General features: G+C 43.7%; 1 long non-coding RNA gene across 4 annotated transcripts in view; it reads right to left on the bottom strand.

Moving 5' to 3' along the window:
• The window catches only part of LOC139041152 (uncharacterized), a 29873-nt gene extending 5645 nt beyond the window's left edge, over positions 1–24228 (bottom strand). Inside the window, exons 1-6 of one of the 4 annotated variants that reach the window (XR_011495899.1) lie at positions 24130–24228; positions 20619–20757; positions 18932–19126; positions 3005–18812; positions 2753–2903; positions 1852–1971 (exon numbers count right to left, since the gene is read on the bottom strand). This is a non-coding gene — a long non-coding RNA (uncharacterized lncRNA). Of the gene's footprint in view, positions 1–1851; positions 1972–2752; positions 2904–3004; positions 19127–20618; positions 20758–24129 lie in introns of all 4 variants that reach the window. The other 3 variants (XR_011495901.1, XR_011495900.1, XR_011495898.1) reach the window with 3 other exon arrangements.
• Between the last annotated feature and the right edge of the window lie 246 nt (positions 24229–24474).

Below are 24474 nucleotides of genomic sequence, written 5' to 3'. Positions count from 1 at the left end.
CACATATGTCACTGTGGAGCCTCATAAGTCTCTTTAGATAAAAATAATTTTGGAAAATTGCAAAACCCTCCAGAGACAATACCTTCCTAATGATTCCTGCCTCCTTTGACAGACCATTACTCTGATTAATGGTCATTCAAATTGACCACCTGGCATAGCTCACTGTCAAAATCAAAAAAGACATATTTTCAAAAGTCAAGTGCTGTCTTTTGTGTTGTGGAATCCGGCTGTGCATGCGTGTGTGTGCACACAGACTTAGCGCAATTACAAACAGATGCAGTACCTGAATCCTAAAATTGATTGGTAGCCCGTACTCTGCATGAATATTCTCCAGCACCATTATTCTTAGGGCTTATAAAATTAGCTGTTACAACTAGTTCTCATACTTAGCAACATGGTTAGACCATGGCTGACCAAATATTTTAAGCCAGTTAGAAGTAGAGAAATGCTTTGTAGAGACCTGTGGCATGAACTATCTGGAAGGTTAAAAAAAATAGGAGGCAGCGGAAACAGCCTGTTTTACATCATTATAAGCTATGAGCAAAGAAATCTACTTTCAATGCCGTCTCAGCATGGGTTTGATCACTTCCCCTGACACTTTTTAAAAATCCGGCTCTGATGGGGTTTATTGAGAGCACATAAAACTCATACACGAGAGCACCATCCATGGTGCTAGAGCAGACTCGGGGAATATTTGATTTTAAGAAACAGAAATCCATTTTGAAAATGACACAAACCCGAAAGGAGAGCTTATGGAAGCAGACAGGGCATATCTCATAGACCCCAAGGGCAGAAAGTATAGCCAAAGGGCCCATATAAATGAAAGTCAGGACTCAAGGTTAAGGGCTGCACAGTCCCTCAGCTCTTCCCTCTCTGGTCCAGCTCTCATGGGTCCGTGAGCAGAGCCCAGGCTCCCCCTCCACCTGATTTCCAAGTTCCAGCATCCCAGTCCCTGAGTCTGAGTTTAAGTTGAAGTGAGAGAGAGAAAGAAAATTGAATTGTTCTCTGGCCAGCCAATGGACTGGACTCTCCTGGGTCAAGCAGCTCAGAACTTTGGGTGCAAATATTTTAGGTAGAGCAGCATCGCAGCAACATTGATCAATGTCTCTGTAACACACAAGATCTCTGGTCAAAAGGAGCTCCTCGGCATCCCACTTTTGGTACTTAATGAAGCAAAAGCACCAGGTATGAAGAGGTTCCATTATTTCACAAAGGCCATGGGAGGCGTATTTTGTGAGAAGGCACAGGAGTGTATGTGTGGGGCCTGGGATTAGAAAATCTGAAGACTGTAGGAAAGAGTTGTAGCCTTGGGATGAGGATAAATACAGAGCTGCAAGGGCCAAGGTGAGACTCTGAAAAATGGGAAGTGACCAGGTTAAGGCCACAGACCAGGAGGACAGATATTGGGAGAGGAGTAAGGCATCATCAAAGGGTTAACTATGTTATCATCTCAGCAAGAGACACACGTCCTCTCATTTAATCCTTACAACAAAGCTCCCAGGCAGTGAGAGGGGGCTTAGTGTGCTGATCACACACCCAACCTCTGGAGTCCGAATGTCTGGGTTCAAATTCCATCCCTGCCACTTACTAGTGGCGGGAACTTGGGCTAGCTATTTTTCTTTTCATGCCTAAATTCCTCATCCGCAAAATTCCAGCAAAGGATTCGCTCCCACTCAGCTGCCACTCTGAGGTTAAACACAATTGGGAGGAGAAGGGAGAGAAGGTGAAAGGAATTCAACAAACTTCTGCTGAGTCATCTATTAGGAGCCAGAGCTTATACATATGCTTTTACATCTTAGTAAGTTCTCAAATCTTCAGATAAACGGTGAGATCTTAGCTGGGTCTGTCTACCTCCGTTACCCCCAACTCTTCCGTTTATTCCCGTCGTTTCCTCTGCAGCTCCTGTGAATATTCCAGCAGCATAGATCTGATCACGCCTCTGCTTGAGTAGATTTGATGGATCCTCATCATCTACAAGATCAAATCCTCACACTTTAGTTAGGCACACATGGTCCTTCACAAGAGCCCCCAGCCTGAAGTTCTAGCCCCATATTATGCCCCCAACTCTCTCCACCTGCATGTCTCCCAACCATCCCAATGTGCTTTCCTCAAGGACGTTGCTCTCATGCCTCTATTGGTATCTGTATGTTTTTGAACATACAGTTCTCTTTGCCTTAATTGTCTCCCCAACCCCCCAACCACCACCCCTCTCCCTCTCTCCCTCTCTCCCTCTCTCTCTCTCTCTCTCTCTCTCTCTCTCTCTCGGCAAAAGATCATCAGTTATTCAAGATCTAGGTCAAATATCCATGAATTCTTCAAGCTGTTAGTTGCTTCCTCCTATACTCCGAACGTACCTCTATTTAGCTCAGACAATATTATATGTGCATTAAAGTCATCCTTTTGCCTGGCTGTCTCTCTCACCAGTATATGACAATCTAGAGGGCAGGCCTTAGGTCTTCATCTCTGCATCTTCAGGGACTAACATGCTTCCTAGCCTGGGGTATAGACTTGTAATCAATGCTTGTTGAATGAATATGATCACTGGAGCTTTCACACTCACAGTCGGTCTTAATTGGTGTTTGCAAGGATTTTATTCCACCCTCTCTAGTAGAAGCTTATTCATGTTTAGACACAGAAGAAGAAAATATGGAATATTGTTGCTGTGGAAACAAACTTGGAACATGACTTTCTTTGCTCCTTTATATAAATGTAGGAGCCATATCTCATGGCTAAGCTGAACAGGAATACTTACACAATGGCATTGAAAGCATGGAGCTTGCTCCCAAGGCACTGCATGGCAATCAGCTATGCGGACCGTGGAATGCACGCCATGTGCCATTCTAGCATATAATCTTCTCACTTTGATGCGCAGTCACTGGGTTAAATATTATTTTCAGCGTATCCTACAATAGAATTATTGCATTTCTGTGGATTTCTATTGAGGGATTTGAAATGTTTTAAAATCACACAGTATAACAATTTTTCAAGAGTAAAAAACACTTACCCGTTATTTTTAAAAGTTCCTTTCAAAAGCCTCTATTCTGTCTTAGGTATTTGGGATCAGCCCTCATGGAAAGGTTCTCTTAAGCCTCTGTAGAAATTTTTTCCTTTTCCTCCCATGAACGCCTACGAAAAAGGTAGTAAAAAAGTAATAAGAAAATACCTTGCATTTTATGATATTTCTCCTTGTGGAATGATTCTTTGTCTGACCACTTTTTCTCCTGACTAATTATTTTACTGGAAGGAACATGCAGAAATTTAATTATTTTCTTCACCTTAATGGATCAAAAGACCATTTTTATGTCGTGTCTGATCTCTGGGGTTCTACAGCTTGACTTCCACCATGCTGATAACTTTCCTGGCTCTCGGTCTAAAGTGCAGTGTCAGCCCAAATATCCTTACGTCAAAAATTACAAAAATGGGGGAGTTTCTCATTTTAACCTGGATAAGAGATATTACATAATTCTAGCATTAAAAACAGGCTCATGACAGTACTCAAACTTTCTCCACAGGCTTCCACGCACCAAGTGCACCTCATGTAATAAATGTGTGGCCCACATGTCAGCAGATTTGACACACTGTCCAAGATATTACGCAAGTGGGGGGGTGGGGCTCCCAAGGCTGGGAGCTAGGAAATGCCTCTGGTTGTCTACTCAATTGACTCTGAAGAAAATAGAAAAGATAAAACTCAACTCACAGAGTTGTTAAAAGGATCAGTGAGATAGTGCCTGGGGACAATGCAGCGTTCCTTGGAGCTCTGTCTTCTTCACTGTGCATGCTCTACACCTGTCTTGGGTGACCCCCATCCACTTCGGAGAGAGTGTGCATACCCCAGTGCACTTCAGATTTTGCCCACGAGTTTCAGCTCCACGCACTCAACCGTTTACCTGAATTTTCCACAGCCCCCGTGAACATAATATATACAAAATGAAACTCACCTTTGGCCTTTCAAAATTGGGTTCTTCCTGAATCTCCATCTTGGTAAGTGGCCCTGCCATCCATCCAGGTGTCTAAGCCAGAAATCCTGAACTCCCTTTTCACCCATGCCCACCCTTCATTTCCAACCAATCACCAAGTCCTGTTGATTCTATTTCCAAACCTTACTGGACCCCACTCACTTTTCTTCATCCTTCAGCACTGCGTTGGTTAAGGCCGCCAGTCTCTCTCACCTGGGCTCCTGCAGCAGACTGAGTGGGCCTCGCACCTCCAGTGCTGCCCTTCAATTCAGGCTTCACTGCAGCCAGAGTTCTGTCTCTCTTTAAGCACACACCTTCTCTCCTTTAAACCCTCTCATGGCCCCCCCATTCCCCTCCGAGCAAAGTCCAAGCTCCTTCTGATCCTCTCGGTCCTTTCCCTGGTTGATTCTCCAGTCTCTTTCCATTTCCCCCTCACATGCCACACTCCAGCCTTACTGAGCATCTCTTAGTTCCTCAAAGACACATTGTTTCTCTTACCTCCAGGTCTTTGCACTCACTCGGCCTTTGCCGACAGGGTCAAGACTGGGGGCTATTAAACTGCAAATAGAGAAAACCCTATGGTTTCTCCTCTGACTCCTTCTTACAGTGAAGTGTTTTCACTCACCTTTCCTGTGAACTCCAGACCCATATTTCCATCTGTCCTCCACTTCGTCCCTCATTTGGACATTTAACAGACATCTCAAAATTACCCACGTCCAAAACTGATTTCCTCTGTCAACTTATACCCCCATTCTCCTAAATCCATGCACACACTAGTTGTTTGCATATTTATTTTGTGTATTATCTGTCTCCCCGACTGGAAGCTAAGCTCCAACAGATGGAGTAACTTTTTTTTGCTTCACAGATGAATTCTCAGAGCCTAGTACAGTTCCTGACTGTTATGGACCATATTTTTGTGTCGCCCCCCCCAAATTCATATGTGGAAACCCTACCCCATAATATTATTAGATGGTGGGCCTTTGGGAGGTAATTAGGATTAGACGCAGTCATAAGCGTGGAGCACTCATGAATGAGATCAGTGCCCTTGTAAGAGTCAAAAGAGAGCTTGCTTCCTCTGCTCTCTTCTCTGCTATATGAAGACACAAGGAGCCGTTGGTAGTCTGCAACCCGGAAGAGGGCTCTCACCAGAACCTGATTGTGCTGGCACCCTGATCTCAGACTTCTAGCCTCTAGACCTGTGAGAAACAGTATTTTGTTATAGCATCCAGAATGGACTAAGACATTGACACATAGGAGACATTTGCTAAATGTCTGTTGAATGAATAAATGACCTTATAGCAATAGAATGAAGGTGGACTGAAACTTACCCAGGATTCCCCAGATCTGGAGAGCCACAGTACAGTAGAAAGATCATAGATGCCGTCAGACAGATCTGTCTAGTTGTGTGACATAGGGTAGCCTGTTTAATCTCTTTCAGACATTTTTCTCATTTGGTGAAAAGAAGATAAGATGGCTCACAAGATAGCTGTGGGTTGATTGATATAATCGGCTTTAACCATACTGTGGTTGGCCCTCAATAAATATTATTCTCTTCTCAACTCCTTAAAAACTTGGCAAGGTAGCAAGCCTTATCCAAAGCAGACCTCAGATGAAGCAACTCAGGGATTAATCAAACTGTTTTATAAGGAGCTCATCTTATTAAAAGTGCTATTGCTCTTACGGGGAGGAGCAGTTTAGTGTGAGGGTCAATCAAAAAGCACATTCTTGTAAATAGTTGCTCAAGGCATGGTCTCCTTGAGCAGAATTGGGGGCATGACTCCCCTTCCCGCATATTTCCCCCAACTCACTGGGAAGTGTTTATTTGAGGCATTGTTTATGGACCTTGGGGTCCTGTGGCTTGCCCTCTTGTATAATGCCTAATAGCTGTGCATTTATCTATAAAGTTCCTTTTGCTGCAGTGTGGCCAACAGTCTCTCAAGGGGATTAGAGTGGGAAGGGAGTCGACACCAAAGACCTGGACCACGCTAGGGAGACTCCAAAGTTTCTGAAGAAATGAAATGAAAACACAGTTTTGCCCAGTGCTCACGATTGTCAGGGCAAAATAAAACACAGTTCTCTTCTGATGTGAACTTGCTAAGGTACATTCGTGGGGTAATGCTTGCAGACATCCTGCAAGGACACTGATGTTTGCTGACAACTGCAGCGACCCACAGGAACTGAGCATATTGGGCAGGGAAGGAACCCCCACGGCACATAAGAATCTGACATGGTAGAACGAAACCTCAGGAATCCTTGCTCTGAAGACCAGGAAAAAGGAGCAGAGAAAGATGAAACGAATGGACGAGGGTCACACTGCTGGTCAGGAGCAGAAAGATGACTCAAACCCGGTGTTTGGAGTCTCAGATCTAGACCCTTTCTACCACGATATGCTTGTAATAAGGAAAGAGAGTCCTAAAGAAGCTAAGCGACTTCAGTTTTCAATGAAATTTTTAAGATTGTTCTCCATGGTCAGATTGAAATGACCTAAAACAGGTCAGCACTTAATAAATGAGATAATGTATATGAAAGCACATTGTACACTATAAAATATTGCCTAACTATTGGATACATTGCTGATTGAAATCTGTGACGTTAATAAATAAAGTGGTCTGACTAAATGCATGTGATCGTACAATATTACATGTCATATTTTAACGACGACCAAACACAGAGAGTGATTTCACCTGTTTTGCCAGCTGTTCCATCAACTCTCTGTTGCTGACTTCAGAGGAGGTAACACATCGATCACAAATTTATACAAGGAAAATTTGCAGGAAAATTAATTTTTACATGGTGGTTTTTACTAACATTTTTTCAATTATAAAAAAATGTGTAAGTATATTATTGTAGAACACTGGGAAAATACAACAAAATATAAAAGAAACAGTAGAGGGATGGCCCCATGGCTGAATGGCTAAGTTTGTGCACTCTGCTTCAGCGGCCCAGGGTTCACCAGTTCAGATCCTGGGTGCAGACATACACACCGCTCACCTAGCCATGCTGAGGCAGCATCCCGCGTAGAGGAACTAGAATGACCTGCAACTAAGATATACAGCTATGTACTGGGGCTTTGGGGAGAAAAGAAAAATAGAGTCAGAGTGGCAACAGATGTTAGCTCAGGGCCAATCTTCCTCACTAGAGAAATAAATTAATTTAATTAATTAATGAAAGAAACAACAAAAATTATCTGCAAAACTACTCCTGGAAAGAAATACTATTAAAATTTTAGTGTGTTTTTCTCTAAAATTCTCTAAAATACTAATATCCTATAAGTACATACTATATATGCAGTTTAAAATACATATCTTCAAGCAACTTTATTTGGTGACTATTCTTTCTGTTAGTATTTAAGAATACTATTATTTCTTCATACAGCACTATCATAATTTATTTATCCACCCATCTATTGTTGGACTTTTACTTTGTCACCAAATTTTCACTGTTATGAAAATTTATGAAATGAAAACAGTACCTCTCTGGCCACACTTCTCATTTTTACCCTTCCTAGAACAGATTCCCAGAAGTTGGATTATTAGATCAAAGACTATGTCAGTTTTTAACGTTTCTCAGAAGGGTTGCTCAGTTGCCCTTCAGAGACTGTGACCTATTTATACTCGGACTAGCGCTGTGTGTGAACGGACATCTCGCCCATCCTTGCCAGCACTGCCAAAAACAATAATTGACAATGAGTAAAAGTTTGATGAGAAACAGGATATTTACAGGGTCTCAAAATAAATTCCTAAAAGGTGCCTAATAACTACAAAGGGAAAAATAATTACTTTGCAGAAGAGAAATCTTGTAGACACCACGTTAACAGGGATCCAAGTTAGTGTCATTGATAATGGGATGAGTTGATGTCATATTCCTCATAATAGGATGCACACAGAAGGCTACAACATTACTTCTGAGATATTCCGGCCAAAAATGCATAACCTGAGCCTAATCATGGGGAAACAGCACCCAAACCCAAATGAAGAGACATTCAATAAAATAAATGATCTGTATTCTTCAAAAATGCCGACGCTGTGGGGTATTTAATGTTTCCCAGTTTGCCTTGTGATTGAATTCTGTTCCCCATCATGTTTTCTGAGTGGCATTGCTGGCAATGAGGAAAGCTACTGGATTTTGTACATTTTTATTTTATGCCACCAATTTACTTATTATGAATTCATGTTAAGAGCTTTCAGCTGATTCTTTGCAGTTTTTTAAAGATATATAATCATCTTGTCCACAAATAACAGTAATTTTGGTCTTCCTTTCCAATAATTTTACCTTTCATTTCTGCCTGATGTCTTATTGCATCAGATAGAATTTCCGGAACAGTGCTACATAGTAATACAGACATCCAGCACCTCTGCCTCTTCCTGGCTTTAACGGGAATGTTTCTGTGTTTCAACATTAAGGATGATCTAGGATGTCAACAAGCAACGTTGTGTGTTAAAGGGAGTATCTTCCTACTTCTAGATTTCTAGGAGGATTTTTTTTATTTTAATCAGGCATGAATATTGAATTTTATCTGAACATCTTTTTGTCCTCTATTGAGATTATCATCTGGTTTTTCTTACTGAGATTGTTGAGCTGATGTCATTACATTAATAGATGTTTCTAATGTGAAACTATCCTTGCTTCCCTGGAGTAAACCTGATTTGGTTGTGGTAGATAATCCTCTTAATACATACTTCATTTTGCTCTTAGTATATTTTGTCCTTTTGCAGCCCTGTGGTGGATTTGTATTGTATCAACTCAGTTTAGCTGGGACTGTTTCCAGAATTCCCTGCCCTGCATAGTTCTGGGTTAGCTGGGCCCCAAGGACCATTGCGTGAGATTGGGAAGGCGGAAATGAAGCAGGAGCCATATTCTTATTGCACTCACCGGCCACTGCAGGGCACGAGACATTGACGCCACGCCACTCAAAGTGTTGTCGCTGCTCTGCTGGCTCGTCTGACAGCAGCCGAGGTGGGACAGCAGCCAGACCCACAGCAACTCCAGTTCCTGGTGAGTCAACACCTTTAGCTTCACTGACTCCTGAGCTGGATACATTTCAGCCCCAGAGAAGGGTACCAATTTCTCCTGCAGATTCTCCCATCATCAAAACTGGAGACTTGGGGACAGTAGGAGACCAATGTAGGTTTCAGTCTGTCTGCGGGCTCCAGTTCTTGCTGTCCCCACTTCATGTCCCTCTTTCCTCATTGCCTGCTTTGCTGACTTCAGTCTGAGGCCCCACGCACAGAAGCAACAGCCATAGAGAAATTGTTTAACTAGCTCCCACAGTTACATAAGGTCCAATCTGTGTAATACATCCTTTGTGTCATATATCTCCTAGTGGTTCTCCTTTTTCAACCAAATCCTGATCGAAACACTAGTCATAATTGAGATTGGTCTAAATATGTTCTGATTATTCTTTGTTGGCTCCGTAAAATTTGTCCTTTGACCTGTTCCGTGCCCTGGGGCTAATCTTTACAGACTGGGGCTGACTTGCCCTATGGCTTCTGCTGGGCCTGGTCAGTGTATGCACTGGCAGAAGGTTGAAGGGCAGGAGGAGAGAGAGCAAAGGCTATCTTCTTCCTCTTCCTCCCAGCGGGGCCCAGTGGTTCTGACAAGGGCCACAGCCTCTATGTCTACAGTTCTTCCAGAAGCCCGTTCTCCACAACGCAAATTTTCACCATGTCTAGGGATATTATTTTCTCCATCTGGTTAGTTATCTAGTGCAGTATAACAAATTACCCCCAAATATAACAACAAACACTTACTATCTCACACAGTTTCTGAGGAATCTAGGAGTGGCCTAGCTGTGTGGCTTGGGCTCAGGGTCTCTCATGGGGTTGCAGTTAAGATGCTGCTGGGCTGCAGTCATCCTAAGGCTTGACTGGGACTGGAGGATCCGATCCAAGCTCTAGCATCTGGTTGTTGGCAGGAGGCCTCATGTCCTTAACTTGTGGGCCTCTTCAAAGGATCGGTTGAGTTTCCTATGAAAGGTCAGCTGGCTTCCTCCAGAACAAGCCAGCCGAGAGAGAAAATAAGGAAGAAGCCACATGCCTGTTAGTCTCAGAAGTCACACATCATCATTTCCTCCGTGTTCTGTTTGTTAGAAGGGAGTTACTAAGTCCAGCCCACACTCAAGTGGAGGAGAATTAAGCTCTACTTCCTCAAGAGAGAAGTAGCAAAAAATCTTTAAAACTACCACACTCCCTTTATCTCTTTCAGGCCTAGGATGGTAATGGCTTCCCATTGGTGCTAGTTTTGAATACCTCAATATCCATGAATTTCCTAAACCGTTGCCCACACCTCTATAAATAATCTCTTCATTAAATGATCTTTAGCTAAACCTATTTGCACATAATTCTACTTTTGGAATTTTAATACAATATATTTTGGGGGGAGGGTGCACAATTATATAGTATGGGAATTTCATAGGTACATATTTACACAATTACTTATATATTTGATAGATAAAAATGGCAAGTAATAGGATATATTGGAATATATGAGGAAGCCATTTGGTGTAAACCTAATTCGGCCTGAGCTTGTCTTTCCAAAAGGGCCTGACCGAGGCCGTTGAGCATGCATTGTATATCTGCTTTAGAGATTCCCTATGGCAAGAACAAAGGCCCTTGAGATAAAGGTGCAACTTCCCTCCCCCTCCCAACATTGGTGTCTCCTTAAGGATTAAGTATCTTTCCTTAGGCTAGAAACTGATTGCTGCGCTCACCTGTGACCGCCCAGCTTGAGACAATAGACTTGCCTCCTGCTACGCCCACCAAGATAGCAGCCCCACTACCTGCTGTGTCCATCAAGTGCTGTGCCAACAGGGCAATCTTGTGACTATTGTGGGAGGGACATTTCAATCATATGTGAAACACCCTCTTTGAGGGTATATAACCGCCCTGTGTACCCCCACTTCTTTGGAGTGCTCTGTTGCTTTGTGGAAAGACTCTCGCGGGTTATAATCCTAAGATTTAAGCTCAGAATTAACTCACCCAAATTTTCATTTATAGATTGGTTATGGATTATTTTCATCGACATATTGTATATAATTACCATGTAAGTATCTGAAATATATAATTATACAGTCATACGCTGCATAACAAGGTTTCAATCAGTGATGGACTGCATATATGACATTGGGCTCATAAGGTAGTACCATATAGCCTAGATGTGCAGCAGGCTATATCATCTAGGTTTGTGTAAGTACACTCTACGATGTTTGCACAATGACAAAATCACCTAATGACGCATTTCTCAAAACATCCCTGTCGTTAAGCAACCCATGACTGTATAATTTATTATTATAATTAGCATATCATTAACATAATTATTTAATTATATAATGTATCTATTTACCATATGATTTATATGTTTATAATAAATATATATTTTATATACAGTCATGTGTCAAGCCCCCTCAATCATCCTCCATTGATATCTCAGTGATAAGATTTATTTCACGTGGCTGCTTCTTACTACAAGGGGTTCTGGGAAGTTAATCATTTCACTTTCCAGCTTCTGTGGAAGAAAAGGGATAATGAGGTTGGGTTTGGAAACATTAAGAAAATCATCCTACAGTCTCCACCACATATATCAATTTCATGGTGTTTGTTTCTGCCTCTTTTTTATTTATCTTGTTTATTTTTTTATTTTATTGAGTCAAAGAAGGAAGTTTATTATATTTTGTTGTTAGATAATGAGATCACTTTATGCTATGAATTTGCTGGTGAGGATAGCTTTGACATCTTGTGAGTTTTGATGTACTGTTTTCTTGCTGCAATTCTCTAAATTATCTCCATTGCACCGTTGACTTCCTCTCTCAATGATAGCTTTTTAGGAGAGTGTTTTGACTTCCATGAGGTTGAGGGCCTTATCCTTAAACTTTTTTCTTGATTTCCAGATGTACTGCATTTTAGACAGGGAACGTAGTCATTATACTCTCTACTTTTTGAGATTTGTCCAACTTTTCTTTGTGGTTTAGTGTAAGATCTGTTTTTGTAAATATTTTTCAAACATTTTAATAAAAGGTAAAAATTTTGTTTAATATTATTTAAGTTTTGCCCTAACTTGTCTGCATAAGTCACCCAAATAATTGTACAACTATTAGTTTCTTCTTATGTTTGTAATCATTTTTTTCTTTATCTGGTTTGCTGCTTTGCCCTTTGGCACTTACATTCATGACAATGCACTTTGTTATCACTGGACATTGTAGAGTTATGGCTGCCTGGATTTCTGTTAGGAAGACCTTGTATTTCTGAACTGGGCACACAATGAAAGAGGAACTAGATAAAGTGCATGGATTTTAATCTTGGCTCTATTACTTACTAGCTTTCTGATCTTGAACAAGATACTTAGCCTCTCTGCACCTCAGTTTCCTCATTTGTAAAATGGGAAAAATAATAGTTCCTACTTCTTAGAGCTGTTGAGGAGGTTAAATGATTTGATTTCATGCAGAACCAGTGCCTCACATATGGTCAGCACTGAATATGTGTTGTTGAAGTGATGTAACAAGGAGGCCCTCAGACTGAGGTGGCTCTAACACCTTGGTAGCCTGTGTAAGAAAACCGAAACCTCAGCCAGAATCAATCCTGTAAAGTCTTCAAGGGTAAGAAGAACAACCAATCACAAACAGCCAACAAGCCTTTCCTAAATAGTGAAGCTGCAGAAGCCATAGCCAATCAAACGATGGTCTTGTTTTGCTTCTGCATCTTCTCTATAAAAAACTTGCCCCTAGCTCCTGTCAGTGGGTCATTCTGCTTCTAGTTTGGCACTTCCCCATTCCAACTGACTTTTGCTCAAAGAAACTTTAAAAAAATTTTACTATACCTCAATTTATCTTTTAACAGTGTTAACTACTGTTGTTAGTATCATTGCTTTCAGTCTAGCAGACTGACTCTGTTTCTAATACCAGAGCGAGGGTAGGATGGAATCTGCACTCTCTGGCCAATTCCATTGGCATTGAAGTTAGTGTTAATTAATCACAGATTCCAGCAGCAGTTCATCAGTCCTAGTCTGAAGTTTTTTAAATGCATTTTTGACGTTTTCTCTGTCTTCACAGACTTTTATTGGGAGGGTGGAAGAGGTTGTGTCAAGGGTTACTAGCCAGCCACCTTTTAAACCAGAACACTTGTATCTAATTTTAAAAATAAACTGCTTCAATGTGAATCAAGTTAGGTGGAGATAGATGCAATAATTCAATTGCCCTAAAGAAATAACCATTAATGCACTTTTCAGTCCTGGCTGGGCACTTTCTTAATGGCCTCAAAAGACTTTGGTGAAATATTTCAGCGAATCTCTTTGTTCTTATCAGGAGTTCATTTGAGAATTTAGGTCCCTTTTTTTTCACATGTCATGAATTTCAGCACTATCTTTTTGAATCATATCTGATCGACTCTCTAAAACCAATCACAGAATCATCTCTAAAATAGCACCCCCGTTCCGATGAGAGCTCCCTTTTAAAAGTAATAAGTCTGACAGGCATCATGCATTTTAAATTGAACATAGGCTGCAAAGCAGCCCTCATCCATTAGTCCAACTGACCTTTGAATAACCCAGACCAGAAAAGAATAAGCCATAAATCGAAGAAGACTCTAATCCCAGCTGGGGCTTGGTGATCCTATCGGCCCAGGAGCGGGAACAGCACACATGCTTGATGTGGGAATTGTTCTCAAATAAAAGTCAACCTCCAATCACGGAAAGAGCACTTGAGTGGGAGTCAGAAGCCGGATCTGTAGTCCTGATTCGTAAAACGTACAGATTATGTCACTTCACTGTCCAGAGTCTCATCTCTCTTGTTTACATAATGAGGATGATGTTCTGGGCCACGCCTCCTTCAACACTGTCTTTTCCTGCCCTCGGGGAGCTCAGGGCTGGTGGAGGGACCTCAGGGCAAAGTGGTCAAGTCGGGGAGCTTTGGAGATTTGGGATTTGAATACTGGCTCCACCCACTTATTAACTGTGTAACTTTGAGCAAACAATTTGTGTTCTTGGTGCCTCAGTTTCCTCATCTATAGAATGGGGGATGATAATAGCAACTACGTCATAGGGCGTTTTGAGGATTAAATGAAATAGGGTACATCAAGCTCTTAGCCCAGTTCCTAGCACCAGGTTAGCACCCAATAAACGGTGTATACTACAGTGTGACTGGTTCTCTTCGGGCAGTGTTTGGTTCCCCCCCAAGCCCACTATGAGGCCAGACTTAGTAGTTTTCCCCATCCTCCTAATATCTTCCCTTCGCCCTAAAACTCCAGCTCTCAAGGATTGACAAGTAATGTTGATGTTAATGAAGATTTCATGGAGATTCAGGGGAAGGGACAAAATAACAATAACAATAACAACAACTAGATTTTCTTGGTTCTTAGTACGTTGTAGGCATGGCGTTGAATACTTCCCTTGGATGATCTAATTTCCATGCGGTAGAGCAGCCTTTAAGCCAACTTTCTCTTGGACATTTTAATTTTTCCTGTAGAGCCTCTTCCCTTTAGAGAAAGAACTACTTCCTGAGGGTCTCTTTCTTCTGTTCTCTTTTTGTCAAGGCACTGAAAATTCCCTCTATTGTCCCAAGCAATTTCATTTCCCCTCAAGTTACACACCCTACTCAGTAAAACCAAGGCAAGAGAGTAGACTGACCATTGTTCTTCCCTAACTCATGCTGCCCAGGTACGTCTCGGTTCACCCCAAAATGTCTGCTGTTAGGGGTCTAGAGCAGAGGTCCTTGTCACCCCACATGGTCAGGAAGAGTGTCTGGATGTCAGTCTTGCTCCCTGTTTTATCTCCTATGCCTGATACACAGAAGGTCATTTGTAATTATTTATGAAATGAACAAATGTGTGATCAGACTAACATAACAGAGGTCAGAATGCACTAGTGTTTAACAAACTCAGTGCCAATGTGCTGTGGGGGACTGACTGAGAGGGTCTGGGAAATTTTCACAGAGATGACAGGATTTGACCTTGAAGGCTGAGTGGGATTTTAACACGCAGAAGCTAGGGACAAGAACATTTCAAATAAAGGGAGCTGTGTAATAGCACAGATACAAGAGTATGTGCTTTATTTGCTGTGGAGAAGTCATTTGAACAGTCTGCACCATGGAGGTTCAGTGCCTGAACCCCAGAGGTGCCTGAACCTTCAGGGAGGCCAGAGAGGGCGTAGTCAGAGATGGGGCTGGGGAGCACGTGGAAGCTAGCTCAAGGGAAGAGACCTAAACACCTTGTTCAGGAGTTTGACTTTGTTTGTAGGCAGCAGTGGAAACCCACCACTGAGAGTTTCTGAGGAGGAGACTGGCTTGCTCAAATGTGTCCTTTAAAAAGACGACTCTGCTGAGGATGGATTAGGGGATGGGAAGAGACTGAAGACAAGGACAGCCAGACAGGAGATGAGGATGACAGAGTGAGCACTTGCTTGCACAAGTTTTCGAGGCCACCCCCTCAAGGGAAATTTGTCTGGAGTGGTACTTCTGTTCCCAACAGATCTGGGAATATTTGTCATAAGAAATAGAGTTGTGTCTTCCCTGTTCTTTGTGAGTACTTTAAATACAAGGTCATAGAGAGGAAGTTAATTAACATAGAAAACATATCATGGATATTAAATCTTCTAATCAAGGCTAACAAGTCTGCTCTAATTGGGGTGCAGTGGGGTGAGTATATTCATAAATACAAAGTCTGAGAAAAGAATAGGGAGGAGAAAAGCTCTTTTCAGATCCTGGGAGCCTCTCCATTGCTCTCTACAGAGTTGCCACTTGTTCCTGGCAGGTGTTTGTATCATTAATTCTTTGACAGTCTCTAATATATTCCTAGAATGTGCAGAATTCCAAACAATAAAGTATCTCTGTTACTTCATGGTGCCATCCTCTCCTTCTGAAGCTCATGGCCACCATTATGCGTCTGCTCATAGCCGCCATCTTGTTTTCCTCCATAATTATCTTTTATATACCATTGCTGTATGCAAATTTAAATCTCTGGTTAATTCTGGTATCATATAATCACCATGAAATTTGCCCATACTCCCATTGCAATTTCAAAAATTATTTCATCCCCATTTGAACGTATATTACGAAAACATCAAGAGTGGACGGTAGGAGGGGACATTAAGACGCAAAATAGCAATAGTGCCTATAGAAACTGGCTGGGTATGGAGGTAACAGATCAGGAAATAGTCAAAGATGATTTGCATTTTCTAGCTTGGGCACTAGAAGGATGGCGATATTAGAAATAGTGCTGGGATTTGAGGTGCTATTATTGAGTATTTAGCCAGAAAGCCAGGGTCTACCACAATCCCTTCCCAAACCATAGACACTCACCATGAAGTAACCAAGAGAGAACACACACACATGCACACACACACAGAGCAAATAAAAGAATAAGCTTAAGCAGGTAAAGAATTTTCCCCCAATTTGCTGCTTCCGTCTCCCTCAAACCCCAAGCTCAAGTTTCAACTCTTGCCATGGTGCTCACATGGATGGAAGAAGCCAAAAAGAGACAGAGAGTACAAGAGAGCCAGGCTGACTGCTGGCCCTTAGCATTTCAGACCTGTAGAAGGAAGAGACAGACAAGATACAGATGGTCAGATCTGCTTAGTTGGAGAAAGCCCTGGGTCAGCAAACTACTCTTGCTACACAGAGAAAGAAAAACAACAGAGAAAGTCCCTCCAAAATAGTGACCTTTTACAGTACAGGTTAGCAAACTATGGAGCATGGGATGAATAGGCCCACCGCTTGTTCTCATATGACCCAGAAATTAAGAACGATTTTTACATTTTTATGGTTAGAAAAAAATTAAAAGAAGAATGATATTTTATGACAAGTGAAAATTATCTAAAGTTTGAATTTCAGTGTCCATACATAAAATTTTATTGGAACACAGCCATGACCATTCATTTACCTATTGTCAACGACTGCTTTTAGTTTTGACAGAGAAGGTACAGCCCACAAAGCCTAAAATAGTTACAAGCTGGCCCTTTACAGAAAGTTTGCCAGCCCCTGTTCTAAAGCATACTGATGTCACCCAGATAAATGGCTCCTGATTAGATTTTTGAAAATCTGCCCATTCATATCAGTTTCTCCTCTCTGGGAAAAGCAAGGAAGAGTGTGGAAAGACGACAGAGGGGCTCTGCACTCCTTCCTTTAAAGGCAATTGTGTGCCGAGACGGGAACACGGAGGAGCAGCAGGTGCTGGGGAGGCGGAGAGCATATCTAGTTCGAGGTGCTTTGGGGACATCCAGGAGGCGACTGAACTTCTCAGCTGAGTCTCAGGAGACAGAGTTGGAGATATGGATTTTAAGACATGTCTACAGAGGGAAGAGTGAAGCCGTGGATAAGATTTCCCGGGAGAATGTAAGTGGATAAGAAGAGAGCTGGGTAGGGTTGCCAGATAAAATATTTATTTATTTGCTAAATCTGGCAACCCTACTGGGGCCAGAACTTTGAAATTTGAAGTTTGAATAGAAAAGGAAGGGAACAACAAAGGAAACAGAAGGAAAAGTCAGAGGAGTGGAGAAGAGTCCTAAGAGCTCCTAAAGTAGGGGCCATCGTGACCTTGGGGAGGGCAGTTGGATTGGAATACTGGGGCCAGGAGCCAGGAGATTGAAAAGGGAGAGAAACGATGAATATGGATTCTCCTTTCCAGAAATTTACTCATGCTGCAGGGGACCACAGGATGGCAGGTTGAAGGCGATTTGGGTTAGCGGCTGAATTTGGGGTAATAGGGGCCACAAGAGCGTGTCTTACAATGAAGGTGAGAAGACAGTGGGAAGTGGTCGAAGATACGATGACATGATGTTTTTGCTGTTGTTACATTAGGCTGGTTAACTACTCACACGTGTGCTCTCCTCACCACCTCATGACCCCTCCCACACTCACTACCAGAGAGGACAAGAGCGGTTAAATCACTGGCGAGAAATAAAGCCCTGAAGCTGTGCCGTCTTAACAACTGTCTATCATCAGCGCTCCTAATGCCCTGCGGAATGATTTTGTGGATGTTTTTTAATTCCTCACAATTAGACCTAACTGGCTCGTTGGACATATTTCACTCTAGCAGTCACCTTAAGCAATCCTTGGTAGAAATTTTACCCAGGTGGATAGTAATACTGGTGATAAGAAGAAAAAGAAGGAGGAAGAGGAGGAGGAGAAGGAGAAGAAGAAGGAGGAGAAGAAGAAATAAGAAGAGGAGGAGGAGGAAGAGGATAAAGGATAGTGATAGCAAACACATATATAGCACTTAATCAGTGATCACACTGTTGTAAGTGGAAGATAAGGGCTAACTCACACGTGAAAACAGCTTACTGGCATCTTTTTGGTGGTAATAATAATAGCGATAGTAGCCAACATGAGTGGAATTCTCACGTGTCAGGCACTTTGCAGACCATTTTATCTGCCTGATGATGGGATAATCCTTGATGGAGCAAGAGTGCTACAGAGATGAAGGGAATTAAAGACAGATGTGGAAAGAAAAGAACCCGATGAAGAGGATTCGCTCTGGACAAGAGTAGGGACACCTGTTCCTCTGTGACAGGGAGTGAGAGGAGAGGATGAGCACAGACACCTCCCTCTCTCATGTGCATCATGAAGTCGGCCAGTTTGAGACATAGGGGTTCAGTGGCAAAAGCAGCCCAGGGAGAGGTAGGCCCAATATTTCCTTAGGGAGAAAACTGGCACTGCTGACACCCATCTTTACATCATGCTCTTTTTGTTGGGAACCTGTCACTTCATTCATAACTTTGGGAAGACAATTACACCATGCTAGTGAGAGACAACTTGATGAATAACTGTTTATTTTCAAAGGAGACATATTTCATACACTGGCTGCATACTGGGGTCAGGAACACAGCAAGCTGTCACCATGTTTTCTGTCATTTAACCAACCGCCTGGCAAGGTTCTACATGGAAAATGAAAAATCTCCTTATGATAGATAATATAATATCCTTGGCCTCACTCAGATGCCATATTTTAGAGGCAAGATTTGTAAGTATCTTAATATCACTTGTCAGACAGTACCTGTCAGCCTTGTCTTGTTTCTGCTCCACCTTCAGACTCTGCACTGCTCCAGGTCCCAGCACAGCCCAGTATGAGACAGGTAGTAATCACCTTTAGCCCCCCACCTGATGGGCCTCAAAGGAGATAGCAGGGTTATGACTGTTGATGATGTGGGCTGATCCTCATGTCGTTTTCACTGCAGATTGGATCCAGGACCTGGAATCAACCCCCTCAGTGCTCAGAGGTTTTGAAGAAACTGACAACATTATATATAATAAAAGCATAAAAATAATGAGTTTAAAGTTTGGACCAGAAAATACAGCAACTAGCATAATGTTAATAACTAACATTTATTGAGTGCTTTCTGTGTGCCTGCTACTGATCTAAACACTTTACATGGATTAGTCGATGAATCCTTTCAAAAAACTTTTGAGGTAGATAATATCATTATCTATTTTATAGTTGAGGAAATTATGGAACTAGCCAGAAAGTTATCCAGCCAATAGGTGGTTGAGCCAGAATTCAAACTCAGAGAGTCTGAGTCTGGGGTGTAAGAGCTTTACCAGGAGATATGTTCCTCCCCATAGTAAATGCTGTGGTGTGCTGCCCAGACCCCACACATTCAGGATAGAAACACTCATTTCCCCAGCTGAGGAGAGTGTTATGCCTCACCAAGGTTATACCACCCATCCAATGACCAGTCGATGGGGAAGTATAAAGGCCCAGCCTCTTGCCCCGATTCAAGATAACTCTGAAGGGCCGTTCAAGATTCAGAGCTCTCCAAGGATCGGCGGAGACCTGTGGTGACTGCATGGCGGTTCACCTTCCAGATCTGCCGGGTCCTGCTCCTTTCCCTCCCTCACAGGTCTTACTACCACGAGTACACCCCAGTATGTTTCCTGCACACACGTCTCCTCTTCAGAGTCTGCCTCCGCAGAGTACCTGGCCTGCAACACTCTCTTAGACACGACTCAGCACAAAAATCAAAACACAGACGTACAGGCTGCAGGACCACTACACGATTACTAAAGGGGAGCTGCCAATTTACCTCTGAGCCTTCTGACAGCTGAAGAAAAGATCGACACACGAAGAGAATAGGACAAAGGATCCAGGGACAACATTGAAGGCATTCTTGGTATCTCAAAAATATTTCTTTTTCTTGGCTTTTTTTTGTTATGCACAATGAATTTGGCTGTATTAATTTTTTTCATTTGTATAGATGACACAGGCTCATCAGAAAATTTTCAACAATACATAAATGTATAAGGTAAAAAGTTAGAAACCGCCTCAAATCTCCTTGCACATTAACCATCAGTAACATTTTGTTGCCCATCCTTTTATGCACCTTTTTATGCATGCGCATATAAATAACAACAGAAGTGGCTCTTCCTTCAGAATATTTCCTGAATCTAGTCAGTCCTCACTATCTCCACGAGTCCCATACCCAGTCCAGGTCACCAGCCTCCTCCTGCTTAGACTACTGCATCAGCCTCCTAACTGGGGTTCCCGCGAGGTGTTCTCCATACAGGAGCAAGACTGCTCGTTTGGAAAGTTTAAACACCACATCGCTGCTCTGATCAAAACCTTCCAACAGCTTTGCTTCACTCTTAGAATGACCGTGAAACCCATTACCAGAGTCCACAAGGCTCTCCCTGGTCTTACCCTGCCCGCCTCAGTCCCATCTCCCACCACGGCCCCCATCACTCACCTCCTGCGGTTTCTTGGGTACTTACACCATCTTGGCCTTTGCATTGATGCTTCTCTGCTTGCAGCCCTTCTCCCTCCCCCAAATACTTGCATGGCTTGCCCCTTCGCCTAGCTCAGGTCTCTGCTCAAATGCTCCATCCCTGAAAACGCAAACGATCCTACGTAAAAGAGCAGCCCACCCCAACTTATTCCTCCCTCCCTATCTGCTGACTGGTTAGTTTTCTTTCTTGAACTATCTTTACTTGAATCATATACCCTTCTGTTTACTTGTTTATTGTCTCTCCTCCACTAGAATGTGCGTCCCATGACAGCAGGGGCACTACCTGGATTCTTTGCCACCCAGTGCACAGAATCATGCCTGGCTCACAGAAGATGCCCTAGAGACACCCGCAAAATGAATAAATAATTAAGTGAGTGACCTGTTTGGGTTGAACTGTATGTTCTGAGGCTCGCTGCACGTCTTCCTTTATCTTGCGGTCCTTGTTCTGCTTCTCGGGTATTTTTCTCAGATGGAGTAGGTGAGTGAGATATTCCCTGAATCCTTGCATCTGACAAGGACATATCTTGGTTGGGTGCAGAATTTGGAGGTTGCAGTTCTTTTCTCTTGAGGGTCTGTATATTGTATTTCACCATCTGCTAGTTTCTGGTGTTACAGACGAGAAGTCTGATGCCAAATGGATCCTTTTTCTTTTGTAAGTAAGGTTCAACATGGGAACAGAATTGTTGGGCCAGGTAAAATCACGCGGTGCTGCTGTGGCTCCAAGCATGATTCTCATCCTTTCTTTTTTTTTTTTTTTCGGCTTAGTCCCTAACACTGGGATTCTGTCCTCGTACCTGAACCTGAGTCGCTAAAGTTTCCTCCCCTTTTGTATTCTTTTGGACCAGGGCAGAGCAGGGCCCTTTGTAGAGCTGGAATGAGGATCCAGCAAAGTCTCCAGTGGAATCCAGCTCCACCCAGCCATGAACCTGTTCCAAGAGTATTTCTTCCTAAATCCTGAGAGATCTGTTCTCTCTTTCTCTCTCTTTCCCTAACCCTTTGAGTCTCTCCTTCTATTTTTTGCTTTCACATATTTACCTTTCTTTCCTGTTTAACTAAAAATGAAAGGATCTGGGCTATCCTTATCAAGTAATTAGGAGATACCAAAATGCAATAGATATGAAATTCCAAAAAGAAGTGCTAAATCACCGTATGCAGATTTTCAACAGAAATAGTTGGCAACCATTCTCTATCTCTTGAACCCTGTCAGTCTTTTTGAGAGACAGAAGTTTGTGAGGAAGGATGCTGTGGGGAAAGTCAGGCAGGGCTCTCTCTCCCCACCCCTCCCCCAAGTAGGAGGGGAGAGCCTGACTCACTGAGCACCCAACTACCTGCCCTCTCACCTGGTAAACAGGGGCTTCCTCTCTACTACCCAGAGAACTACGCACTCACACACACACTACACACACGCTTGCATACATCGAGGCACCTGGGTGGGAGGATGGCAAGACTAAGAAGCTGACCACCTGGTTTTTTCCTGGTGGACCCAGGGGAGGCTGCTGCCTTCAGTTCTCACGCACTTCTAGAGATTGTCCGGTCAAAGATAAGCATTTTCCCATGGAACACATGTGGGCTACACTCAAGAAGGGCAGCCTGAGGTCCTGACATCTGACTGGAGGGCAAAGAGTTTACCACCCATAAAAAGGTGCATGTCCTTGGGTGAAGAGAAAATTCAGGTGAGAGGGGTCCAACAGGAAACTCCAGAGAGTCCGAGAGACCACCCCAGAAGAGAAAAAGCCAGCTCAAACATCTCCCGGGCCGAGAGAGCATGATGTCAGATGAGACCACACATTTCAAGTAAGCCCTTTCCTATCCTCCTTGCAGACAGACAATGGGAGGTCAGACAATGGGGGAGCTCATGGGGGAGCAATAGGGGTGCTAGCCACACCACCCTCCGCTTTCCAAATGCAGTCTCCCATCCTAACGTCGGCCCAAGTTGGGGAGGGGGAGAAGACACCAAACTAAATTAAGGTTAGAGTTTGGGACTGAACATTCTAATTACTAAATAAGATTGTGCCTGCAATTTAAAGTGACCTGGGGATACCTCTTCCCGGAGAGCGAGCAGCATGATTGTGAGCTTGCTAGAGATTTCCAAGGCAGGGGGAAATTCATCCCTACCGAATAAATTGCAAACCGATTGTGGGAGACAAAAATAAAATTGCATTTTGATTACACCACAAGTGGTGCTTGTTCAACAGCCCACTTACGTTTGTACGCACGACCTCGTCTGAGCTGGCTTTGTGCACCTCCTTAGGGGGTGGGACATCTCCGTATTTCCTAGGGAACTTGGGGCATGAGGGAGGCCAGGTGAGCACGGTAGGGAAGTAGTGTCCCTGAGGAGAGGGGGAGAGGGGACAGGAGTCCAGTTTTCCTGCAAGGAGGGGCTTCAGTGATTGAGTGAAGGGCGCTGCCTTCTCCTTGTTATGCAAGGGGAGGCAGCCTGGCTCACAGGGCATCTGTAGACACCAGGGGTTAGCGCACGCCAGCCAGACCCTGCAGAGAGCATTGGGTGCACACGCTGTTGGGAGCGCTCGGAGGGAAAGCACCACGTGAGCTGAGACACCACACCTCCTCCCCATGTACACACACATACACACACACACGTACTTTGATTTAACAGCCACAATAACCCCCAGCCCTCCTGCATCTTTCAGCATCTCTCTCCACCTTGCTTCCTGCAACTGATGGCTTGCAGAAGAACTGAAAAGTATAAGTTAAAAAATTGTGTGTGTGTGTTTTTTTGGGGAGGCAGCTTTTTCTGAAAAGCCTGCTGAACCAGTCAGGGTCCCGACAGGAAACAGACGGCCCACTCACAAGTGTAGCTCAAGGACGGTCTGCCGCAGAGGGCCTTTCACAAAGGCGTGGGTGTAGGGGCCGCACAGGGGCTTGCGCAGTAGCCTGGGGTATCCTACCTCTAGGCCCAAAGGGATGAGGGATGAGGGAGGGAGTGGTTACCGGAAGGCAGGCTCATCCCACACATCTGTGGGCCCAGGACGAGAGAACGCTTGGAGACCTCCCAAACCATGTGTCTAAATAAATGAAAGTTATAACTGAAACTAACAAACTGCTAAATGAAGTATAGACTATCTGTTGCTCTAGGCAAATAAACCTTCAGAACAACCTGGAAGACTGAGTTTGAATTCAGAAGGCTCTGACTACTCAATATTCTGTGGGGAAAGGGAAGTTCTGTAGCAGAAGGGAAACCTCTGGGCCCTAGGCCCCCGGTCACAGCACACCCCCTTCTCTTCCCACCCCTACCTCCGCTGGTAATCACCTGTGATATCAGTCACACAGGCGGACCCCAAGCCCCACGCCCACGCTACCCCCAGGACCCACCACATGCACATTGCATACCCTCTGGCCAACCCCTCAGCCTAGGGCTAAGAACGCTGCTGGTCCAGTCCCCACTCTGGACCAGAGTTGGGGTGCAGGCACACAAAGCGGAGGCACAGGTGTGAGGTGCAGGGCCTCTTACCCCATGGGCAGTGGTGCAGCTGGAGCAGGAGCAGAGCTCTAAAGCCTGGTGTCCGGGTCAGTACTACTGGAGAGAGAGCGTGGGAATAGTGACTTTTCCTTAAAGGACCCAGCCAACCAGAGCAACTCCACAGGGTAGAGGACAGGGAGTGCACACCCTGACCTCGCACTACTCACTCCCATGATTCCCTAGGCAGCTAACACTCCCCAACAGAGATCCAGAGATGGCAGGGGAGCTACAGATGTATGCCCAGGCAGTCAGCCTTCAGGGCCTGAGAGCAGGATGCAGAAGAGTGGAGAGTGCGTCTGGAAGATGCCCAGCTCTCTCTCCTCCCCATTTCCTCTA

Source organism: Equus asinus, chromosome 20 (assembly GCF_041296235.1).
Source record: "Equus asinus isolate D_3611 breed Donkey chromosome 20, EquAss-T2T_v2, whole genome shotgun sequence".
Lineage (NCBI taxonomy): Eukaryota > Metazoa > Chordata > Mammalia > Perissodactyla > Equidae > Equus > Equus asinus.
Note: the sequence above shows the minus strand (reverse complement) of the source record. Positions and strands in the feature narration are given on the sequence as shown.